Genomic DNA, 11,651 nt, shown 5'->3' on the forward strand with positions numbered 1-11,651 from the left:
TAAGAATCCTCCAAAGGGAAAAAAAATTGAGGGAGTTCTGGTAACAGACAGCAAGAAAGGTTTGGTAAATATCTACAGAGAATATATACTATAGTGATATGGAAGGTAGTAATACACAAACTTACTAGGTAATGTTTATGCTCTCTTTTTTTCTCTCATGCACAGTGGAATATTATTGTATAAGCGTATATAATTCTGTTATTGTGTTTCAGGATAGTATTGTGTTTCAGGATAGTAATGCTTGTAACAATGAATCTTGGGACTCAAGGTCTTAGATTTGTATAATTTCTATAATAAGTGTTTTCCCTGAATCCATTAAGTGCGATGTTGAATGGAATTCAATATCCCATATGTAATTGTTTATATGTTGTACACCAGAATTTTCCTCAATTAATTAATAAAAAAAAGAAAGCTGGAAACAAAAACTTTTGAATAAAGGAATAACCAACCCTGCTTGCCACTAAGGAGTATGTATCCATGACATTATACAGAGTATTTCTATGAACATATTTATAACTCTATTGAATATACATATAGTCTAGACTACAGTATGCAAGGCTGGCTTTAAAGCTTAAAGCAAGTGCAATTAAAAATGTGAGTCATTTTATTATCAGTCCAAAACCTAAAATATCTCTCAATCTATTAAAGGGACATTGACATAATTTCTATTTTTTTATATATGATAGAGGAATGTCACTGTCCATTAACAAGGCAGTGGAAGCTTTGCTCATTGGCCAGTGACCAATCAGTCCCTAAAGTTCAGTTGCACTTCCTGTTAACTTCAAAATAAAAATAAATATCTTTGCTCTTTCATATGCATGCCAGGAATCTTTAACATGTTCTGTCTGTTTAAGTGTAGTCTACAGTTAATAACTTTAGACTGCAAATACCTTTACCATCCTGTAATATCTAAAATGACTGCATGCAAATAAAGCAGAGTGACATCCTATAATAAGGTTGACAAAGTTAAGGCATGAGTGTCAAAGGGGGCACTTATAACCAATTTTCTGGCACTTTGGGCTCATTGGCTGCAACTGAAGTGCTAAAAATAGTTTACTTTTAAATCCATTGTATATATCAGAAATTAAGCTTTATTGTTGATGTATATTATGGCTTTGCGGTCCATGAGAATTTTGACATTTACACAATTATCATACTTATGCCTTTGTATGTCACCACATTGACCACCCTAAATACCTGGTTTAAAATCCTTTGCAGTGAATGACTGCCTGAAGTCTGGAACCCATGGACATCACCAAGTTCTTCATTTCCTCCCTAGTGATACTTTGTCAGGCCTGTACTGCAGCTGTCTTAAGTTGATGCTTAGTTGAGGGTTTTACTGGCTTCACTTTTGTCTTCAGTAAATGAAAAGCATGTTTAATTTGGTTGAGGTCAGTTGACTGTCTTGACCATTGTTTAATATGACGAATATTCCACTTCTTTTTCTTGAATAGTTTTTTTGGTTCTGACGCAATATGTTTTGGTCATTGTCAATCTGCCGTCCTATTAATTTGTAGCATTTGAGCATCTGAACTGATAGTCTATAGCCCTATACACTTCAGAATTCATCCTGCTGCTTCTGTCAGCAGTCATCAATAAACATCATGTTTTACAGATAATATGATACATTGTCTGGCAAAGTCTAATCTGGCCTTCCTATTCTTAATGCTTACCAATAGTTTGCATTTTTTGGTAAACTCTCTAATTATTTTCAAGAAGTCTTTTCTTGAGTGTAGACTATGATATGTCTACCTCCTGGAAAGTGTTCTTTACTTTTTGTTTTACTTGCTTATTGTACCTCATATTGAGAGTTCACTGCTTCCAAATGCAAATTCTACATTTGAAATACCCTCCAGACATTTTAACTGCTTAATTATTAATGACATAATTAGAGAACAGCTCTCACCTGGCCATGAAACAACTTCTTGAACAACTTATTTTGGTCCCTAGATAAGGAGGGCACTAGATTTAATGAGTGCTGTAATTCTGTAGCCATTCCCTCAGTTTGATTCTAAATACAGTCTTTTATTTTCTGCTATAATCCAACTTTTTTAGATTTTGCCATCTGGTTTCCTGGAATTTGCTATTTTCAAATATTGACATCACTAAGGGTACTATACTAGTTCAAACACGAAGCATGTTTTCTGAATTTTAGAGCGCCAACAGATTCCGCAGCGCTATAAACATAGGCGGTATACAAGGTAGCAATTATAGGGATCAAACGGGTAGAGGGCCCTGCCTAGAGTCGCACTGTTGTAGTCAGCTCTTGTGAAGATGATCTGCAAGCAGTATCTGGAGACAAGGTCTGAGATATAGAGGGGAGCAGTGCAGTTGAGGGCTTTGTATGTCAGAATCAGAATGTTGCGTTTAATCCTGGAGGCAAGAGGAAGCCAATGAAGGGATTGGTAGAGAGTAGCTATGGCAAACAGCTCTCTGTATTGTAACCCTGTATCCCGACCACAATAAATTATAATCACAGTTGACACAGCCCCCAGACTTCTATTAATATTAACCATGACATGATGCTGTACAACTATTAACTTTAACTGCTATCCTAATTTACCTGACTTAGACTTTCTAAGCATTGCCGCACAGCAAATCTGCCAATGAGATTCTTCGGCCACTGTTAAATTCCACACCCTGTACAGAATCCTCTATATTCTACACATTTCCCCTTCTTGCTAACCCCTACACATTTATTAAATTGGTAAATTTCTCATCACCTCAACATATCCATAGTGTTCAAAGGATGATAAAGACAACAACAAAAGCAACACAATTATTATTTTTTCTTCATCTAAACATCCATTAAAAAAAAACAATAAAAAAATGTAAGGCATTTTAAAATGCCCTCTATTAGATGTCCCTTATTAGATTGGCGCTGTCTATCTCACTATGCAGTGTTCTGATCCGTTGGCGGTGCAACAGGTAAGCTCTCCTCCAAGGGATCCCGCAGGTCGAGGGGCAAGGCAGACAGGTAAGATCCTGATCGTAGATAGCGAGGGGGGGGAAGAGCGGCCCATTCCCTCTCCAGTGGGCTGCATAGGGGTACCCAACATCTTTGCGTTAAGTTTCACATCCAGCGAGGCGGCATCCCGCCCGGGCAGGGGGCACTAGCGCCACAACAGTCCCCTGTAGTCATCCTCAATTTGGGTTCCAGGAGTGCGGGCGGCTGTTTCCTTGGTGGAGGGCCTGGGGCTATTAATGTAGGCCACATGATGTCACGGTTGCGCAAAGGCACTCCTGTGACCTAAGAGGGAGGGGCGGCATAGGTAGCACTGCGCATGCACGGGCAATTTATGAGTCAATCGAGGGTGTGCCAGCATGGGGGGGCCATATTGGAAAATGGATGATGGCTATGGGAGACAGCAAATATTTAATGCCAGCGGGCGGGATAAGGAGCCCCCGCAGTTGGGCGCAGAACAGCGGCGATATGGCTGGGAGGGGAGATGGATGGATTGGGAGCGCTGCGGCCCCGGGGGCCAAACGGAGCATGGCATCATAGGCAGGGAGGGCTAGGGGGGTGGGGGGATAGCGCATGGTCGGTAGGAGGACAAGGGCCCAGCAGAGAGCATACGGGGGACAGAGAGGTAGGGTATGGAAGGGGGGTTATAGTGAGCCGACGAGATTTAATATATTTAGGAAAGGGGCAACAGAAGGCAGTAGGCTGCAAAAGAGAGCCAGGGCAGTGGACGGGGGTAAGGGCAGCGGTAGGGTGATCAGGGACACAGAGGGTAATAGATAGACTAATAGAGGAGGGGAGGATCTGAGCGAGGTAAATAGTAGTTACAGGGAAGGGAGAGAGGGACATGGAGCGGAAATAGGGAAGGCACAAGGGGGAAAGGCACAAGGATCAGCGGTAAAGAATAAAGTGTCAAATATTAATATTAGTGTGTTGCCTCGGCAAAGTGAAACACGGCAGTAGCCAGCAGCTCTGCGGAAGGAAGCAGCCCATCGACAGGGGCTACCTTAATAAGAGCAAGGAGGGAGGAGGCAACAACAGCAAAGCAGGCCGAGGCATCGCCAAGGAGGGACGAGACACAAGGGGAAAAACAGGGTAAGAGGATATTGTGTATAAGCAGTAATGTATCGGATAGTTCATCTGAAATGGACTCAGAGGATGAGAATCTTAAGGGAGAGGGAAATAAGAGAATATTAAAGATAGTTAAAAACTTTTATGCCAATCAAGGCAAAGGGATGGGGAAGGAGGTAGTTATGGAAGAGCAAGCAGAGTCAGGGGAGGTGTTCAATGGGGATGATGAGGTGACGGGTACATTGTTATTGCCACTCATTTGAAGGCAAAAATAATCATGAGGGCTCAAAAGGGAAAATATGTGGATATATTTGAGATCACTAGAGAAACTGCGGCTTTAAAGTCCAGGGGAATGAGGTAAAAGGAAAAGAGGTTAAGCAGTCCTTTACAGAATGGATAAAAGGGATACTCATATATCCAGAGTGTTTTATCTCAGATAATCTGGGGAAAGCAAAGGGTATGTTAAGATACATTCATTTGATTACGGAGTGTTACACAACATACGGGGGGTTCGCATGGAAGGACTATGATGTAGAGTTTAGAAGGGGTAACCTGCAATTGGGGGATAAAGGGAGGAAGGATTTGGGGATAAATATCCTGGATATGTACACTAGGTTAATGAAGGTGCAGGATACGCAAGGGGGAAAGGGCACAAACTTTCACAAAATTTTAACAAGAGCATTAAGCCAGAGAATAAGAAATGTTGGGCGTATAAAGAAAAAAGGTGCGATAGAGGAGGCGCTTGTAAATTTAAGCACATTTGCAGATACTGTATCGGGACGCATGCAGGGATGGATTGTAGGAAGAATAGTGGGAATAATGGGTACGGGAGGCAGTCCTTTCAGAACCAGGGAAACGCAGGGGGAGGTCAGGCTTTGGGGAATAGCGGCATCCCCCCTAAAACTAGATAAGTTGACAAGCGAATTGCGGGCCTACCCTATCATAGAGGATAGAGATTGATTAATTAAGGGGCTGAATAAGGGTTTTACAGTACCAGTAAGGGGGAGGTAACTGGGGCAGTTAAAGCCAGGAATTTAAAATCTGCAGCAGAGTTCCGTGGGATCTTGAAGGAGAAGCTAGAAAAGGAGATAGCATGGGGTAGAATGGCAGGGCCATTTGCGGAAAAAACATTTGCTGACCTAGTCATTTCCCCGCTGGGGGTGGCTCCCAAAAAAGAGAAAGGGAAATATTGCATGATTCACAATTTATCATACCCGAAGGGTAGGTTGGTAAATGATGCAATCGTTAAATTGGAAGCCACAGTGCAATACCAATCATTCAACAGCGGGGAAGGGGCCATGATGGCAAAAATTGACATTAAGGCTGCATTCAGGTTATTACCACTGAGCCCAGCTAGTTTTAAGCTTATGGGATGCAAATTCGAAGGCTTGTTTTATGTGGATAAATGCCTGCCCATGGGCTGTTCCATATCATGTTCAATATTTGAGAAGTTTAGTTCCTTTCTGCATTGGCTACTGGTGGCAAGGCAAAAAATGGAGTCTGTAGTCCATTATCTGGATATACTGGAGAAACTCAGACACGCGCAAGGTGGGGTATAGATCAAGAAGAATGGTAAACCAGGTGGCAGCGAAGGTGATGAGGGAGATAGGGGGCAGAGTGATAGAGCACCAACTGATAGCGGTGAAAAGGGAACAATTATTCTGACGTGATGGGGTACACTTAACAGACAAAGGAAATGACCAATTGCTGTTGGACTTCAAGGGGATGTTACAGGAATTGGTAAAGGTAAGGAAAGGTCACAAAAAGGTGGGAAGGTATGGCTTAAAGAGGGTTTCTTTTGTGGCTGTGAAGTTTGGGTCCGGCATGTGGGCAGGGCAGTGAGAGGGTGGGAGAATCCCGTGGCATACTCAGCCCTGAGGGGTGATCTGGTGGTCTATCTATGGGGCGGGCTATGCTGTGGGTTCTCCTTCCCCCCTCCTGCCCTGCCATTGGGGGTATTTGTGGTCCACCCCCTAAACGTGGGTCCCAAAATTCTTGTTAATGCTGTGGCATTTGTTGGTGTTGAATTGTTGTGATTTACGATATGGCTGAATTTTGCTCTCCAAAGCTTAAAAGCTAAATGTCAAAATTAAATTAATTAATACATTTGTGACCTTTCCATATTTCGCCATAACAACTGTGTCCGTGTCTTCATTTTAGTCATAGATATGATAAGTAAGTTAAGATAGGGGTAAAGTTGAAAGTAATTGGTGATACATATGGGTAAAGGAATGAAGCATCCTAGACCTTAAATAAGTGAAGGGAATGAATGTGAGGGGAACGGACTAAGGGAGGTGCTTCTGGGAAGACAATAGGGGGTTAGGTGTGCTGTGTGGGGGTAGCTGGAAGGTGGGCTTACCTGATAAGGAGGGCTTGGCCAGTGAGAGGCAAATGGACCGGAGCGGGGCGGGCAGGGGCTGAGCAAAGGGTACATAGGGAAGGGCCCAACAGGAAGTTGTCACTAACCTTTTTTCTTTGTTTACCACTCTCCCACCCTAGAGTCAATGAAGGACAATGCAGCAATTCGGAGAGGTCACGTGAAGGAGAGCAGTAGCAGCACGGCTAGGGGCAGGACGTTGACTACTTGGTTGAGTCGCAGTAAGACCGCCCATGCTCCTCCATGAGGGGAAGAACACAGAGCAACCGAAGGACAGCAGGTGATCGGGTGGTCTATGCTAACTAGAGGATAAACTATTGCATCTGTTTCTTGGCCTCGGGTTAGGGGAACCTAACCGGCGGTGAAGTTCGGGTCCGGCACGTGGGCAGGGCAGTGAGGGGGTGGGAGGATCCCGTGGCATACTCAGCCCTGAGAGGTGATCCGGTGGTCTATCTATGGGGCGGGCTATGCCGTGGGTTCTCCTCCCCCCTCATGCCCTGTCATTGGGGGTATTTGTGGTGCACACCCCTATACGTGGGTCCAAAATGCTGTGGCATTTGTTGGTGTGGAATTGTTGTGATTTACGATATGGCTGAATTTTGCGCTCCAAAGGTTAAAAGCCAAATGGCAAAATTCAATTATTTAATAAATGCATGACCTTTCCATATTTCGCCATAACAGCTGTGTCCATGTCTTCATTTTAGTCATAGATAAGATAAGTAGGTTAAGATAGGGGTAAAGTTGAAAGTATTTGGTGATAAATATGGGTAAAGCAATGAAGCATCCTAGACTTTATGTGAACCCGTCCTCGTGATGACATGCTGCTGTAGTTCTTCCTCCAACATACATTTTCACCTTTTGCACTTTGTTATCGGCTTTGTGGCCTTTGATTAAACATGCAAGTTCAATAATAATTAAACTGTTAACTGAAATCATTGTTTCCAAAAGATAAATTCTCTTATGCCAACTAAAGTTTTTGGAGGAGGCAATTCGGCAGCTTTGGTACCTTTGTTAAATCTTTTTTAGAAGTAATAGTATATTTAATTATATTTATCAAGTTACTGTGTGAGTCAAACTTTTATATTCCTTTATGTGCACAGTCTTTTTATATTTACACTTTTTGAGTCATTAGTAGCTACTGAGCATGTGCAAGAATTCACAGAATATACGTATATGCATTTGTGATTGGCTGATGACTGTCACATGATACAGGGGGAGTGGAAATAGACATAACTGAAAACTGTCAGAAAAAAAATCTACTACTCATTTGAAGTTCAGACTAAGTGCTATTGCATTGCCTTTTTGTCATGTATTTATTGATTATGCAAATCTACTGCATTTACTGATCCTTTCAAGGACCATTAAATACAGTAGAATAGCCTAATAAACAAATCTATAATAAAAAGACAATGCAAAATCACTTAGTCTGAATTTAAAATGAGTAGTAGATTTTTTTCTGACAAATTTTAAAGTTAGTTCCATCTTCCTTCTCCCTGCGTCATGTGACAGCCATCAGCCAATCACAAAACACATATACGTTCTGTGAATTCTTGTTTAGTTTAAGCTGATCCTCAGAAAGTGTGCATATAAAAAGATTGTGCACATTTAGGCCTAGATTTGGAGTTTGGCGGTAAAAGGGCTGTTAACGCTCCGCGGGCTTTTTTCTGGCCGCACCATAAAATTAACTCTGGTATCGAGAGTTCAAACAAATGCTGCGTTAGGCTCCAAAAAAGGAGCGTAGAGCATTTTTTCCGCAAATGCAACTCTCGATACCAGCGGTGCTTACGGACGCGGCCAGCCTCAAAAACGTGCTCGTGCACGATTCCCCCATAGGAAACAATGGGACTGTTTGAGCTGAAAAAAAACCTAACACCTGCAAAAAAGCAGCGTTCAGCTCCTAACGCAGCCCCATTGTTTCCTATGGGGAAACACTTCCTACGTCTGCACCTAACACTCTAACATGTACCCCGAGTCTAAACACCCCTAGCCTTACGCTTATTAACCCCTAATCTGCCGCCCCCGCTATCGCTGACACCTGCATATTTTTTTTAACCCCTAATCTGCCGCTCCGTAAACCGCCGCAACCTACGTTATCCCTATGTACCCCTAATCTGCTGCCCTAACATCGCCGACCCCTATATTATATTTATTAACCCCTAATCTGCCCCCCTCAACGTCGCCGACACCTGCCTACACTTATTAACCCCTAATCTGCCGAGCGGACCTGAGCGCTACTATAATAAAGTTATTAACCCCTAATCCGCCTCACTAACCCTATCATAAATAGTATTAACCCCTAATCTGCCCTCCCTAACATCGCCGACACCTACCTTCAATTATTAACCCCTAATCTTCCGAGCGGAGCTCACCGCTATTCTAATAAATGTATTAACCCCTAACGCTAAGTCTAACCCTAACACTAACACCCCCATAACTTAAATATAATTTACATCTAACGAAATTAATTAACTCTTATTAAATAAATGATTCCTATTTAAAGCTAAATACTTACCTGTAAAATAAATCCTAATATAGCTACAATATAAATTATAATTACATTGTAGCTATTTTAGGATTAATATTTATTTTACAGGCAACTTTGTAATTATTTTAACTAGGTACAATAGCTATTAAATAGTTAAGAACTATTTAATAGTTACCTAGTTAAAATAATAACAAAATTACCTGTAAAATAAATCCTAACCTAAGTTATAATTAAACCTAACACTACCCTATCAATAAATTAATTAAATAAAATACCTACAATTACCTACAATTAACCTAACACTACACTATCAATAAATTAATTAAACACAATTGCTACAAATAAATACAATTAAATAAACTAGCTAAAGTACAAAAAATAAAAAAGAACTAAGTTACAAAAAATAAAAAAATATTTACAAACATAAGAAAAATATTACAACAATTTTAAACTAATTACACCTACTCTAAGCCCCCTAATAAAATAACAAAGCCCCCCAAAATAAAAAATTCCCTACCCTATTCTAAATTAAAAAAGTTACAAGCTCTTTTACCTTACCAGCCCTGAACAGGGCCCTTTGCGGGGCATGCCCCAAGAATTTCAGCTCTTTTGCCTGTAAAAGAATAAATACAATACCCCCCCCCCCAACATTACAACCCACCACCCACATACCCCTAATCTAACCCAAACCCCCCTTAAATAAACCTAACACTAAGCCCCTGAAGATCTTCCTACCTTGTCTTCACCATACCAGGTTCACCGATCCGTCCTGGCTCCAACATCTTCATCCAACCCAAGCGGGGGTTGGCGATCCATCATCCGGTGCTGAAGAGGTCCAGAAGAGGCTCCAAAGTCTTCCTCCTATCCGGCAAGAAGAGGACATCCGGACCGGCAAACATCTTCTCCAAGCGGCATCTTCGATCTTCTTCCATCCGGTGCGGAGCGGGTCCATCTTGAAGCAGGCGACGCGGATCCATCCTCTTCTTCCGTTGTCTCCCGACTAATGACGGTTCCTTTAAGGGACGTCATCCAAGATGGCGTCCCTCGAATTCCGATTGGCTGATAGGATTCTATCAGCCAATCGGAATTAAGGTAGGAATTTTCTGATTGGCTGATGGAATCAGCCAATCAGAATCAAGTTCAATCCGATTGGCTGATCCAATCAGCCAATCAGATTGAGCTCGCATTCTATTGGCTGTTCCGATCAGGCAGGTGTCGGCGACGTTGAGGGGGGCAGATTAGGGGTTAATAAATATAATATAGGGGTCGGCGGTGTTAGGGGTAGCAGATTAGGGGTACATAAGGATAACGTAGGTGGCGGCGCTTTGCGGTCGGAAGATTAGGGGTTAAGTATTTTAAGTAGCTGGCGGCGACGTTGTGGGGGGCAGGTTAGGGGTTAATAAATGTAATACAGGGGTCGGCGGGGTTAGGGGCAGCAGATTAGGGGTACATAAGTATAACGTAGGTGGCGGTCGGCAGATTAGGGGTTAAAAATTTTAATCGAGTGGCGGCGATGTGGGGGGAGCTCGGTTTAGGGGTACATAGGTAGTTTATGGGTGTTAGTGTACTTTAGGGTACAGTAGTTAAGAGCTTTATGAACCGGCGTTAGCCAGAAAGCTCTTAACTCCTGCTATTTTCAGGCGGCTGGAATTTTGTCGTTAGAGCTCTAACGCTCACTTCAGAAACGACTCTAAATACCGGCGTTAGAAAGATCCCATTGAAAAGATAGGATACGCAAATGGCGTAGGGGGATCTGCGGTATGGAAAAGTCGCGGCTGAAAAGTGAGCGTTAGACCCTTTAATCACTGACTCCAAATACCAGCGGGCGGCCAAAACCAGCGTTAGGAGCCTCTAACGCTGGTTTTGACGGCTACCGCCGAACTCCAAATCTAGACCTTAGAAAATGGAAGTGAATTGGAAAGTTGTTTAAAATGGCATGCTCTATCCGAATCATGAAAGTTTAATTTTGACTTTAGCTATCCTTTTAACGTTTTTTGTTAACAAAAATGTCCTAAGGATAGAAATTGTTGAACAGCCCTGTCAAGTTAGGTTGGGCCTAGTGTTTGTGAATGGGCGTGCTCGAAGCCGCGGCCTCCGTCACGTGACCGGGTTTTAATGTTTACATTCAAGGCGGGCGAAGGGGAATCCTTTGCCAGGTGGGGGGCCCGTTTCGGTTTCTTTTCCCAGGGAAGGGGGAGGAGCTCCCAGCGGGCCTCATGCTGGGCTACAAGTGCTGACAAGAGAGAAAGAGGCCTGCGGGGAGCGCCCTAACCGTGAACCAGGGATCGTGACAATCAATATGGAGGAGCTGGCGGTGGAGGTGCGGGGCTCCAATGGAGCATTCTACAAGGCATTTGTAAAAGATGTACATGAAGATTCCATAACTGTTGCTTTCAAAAATAACTGGCAGCCAGAGAGACAGATTCCATTCCATGATGTAAGATTTCAGCCTCCTTCAGGTTATAATAAGGACATAAATGAAAGTGATGACGTAGAGTTTTTGAGGGTCAAAGGCGAAGATAATTTCATGGTTTACTCAAGAGCAAATGAAAAAGAACCATGTTGCTGGTGGCTTGCTCGTTCAGATAAGGAGAAGGGATATTCCAGTGAAGATTGCAGTGGTCTAGGGCGAGGAAGTAGGCCTTACAACAACCAAGGACGTAGCCGACGGGGCACAGGATATGCTTCTGGCACAAATTCAGAAGCATGAAATGCGTCTGAAACTGAGTCTGACCACAGAGATGAACTAAGTGACT

General features: G+C 42.8%; 1 pseudogene; it reads left to right on the forward strand.

The window, feature by feature from the left end:
- Positions 1-11,010: 11,010 nt before the first annotated feature.
- LOC128638302 (fragile X messenger ribonucleoprotein 1 homolog) overlaps positions 11,011-11,651 on the forward strand; it is a 1,293-nt pseudogene continuing 652 nt past the window's right edge.

The sequence above is a fragment of the Bombina bombina genome, chromosome 1 (assembly GCF_027579735.1).
Source record: "Bombina bombina isolate aBomBom1 chromosome 1, aBomBom1.pri, whole genome shotgun sequence".
NCBI lineage: Eukaryota > Metazoa > Chordata > Amphibia > Anura > Bombinatoridae > Bombina > Bombina bombina.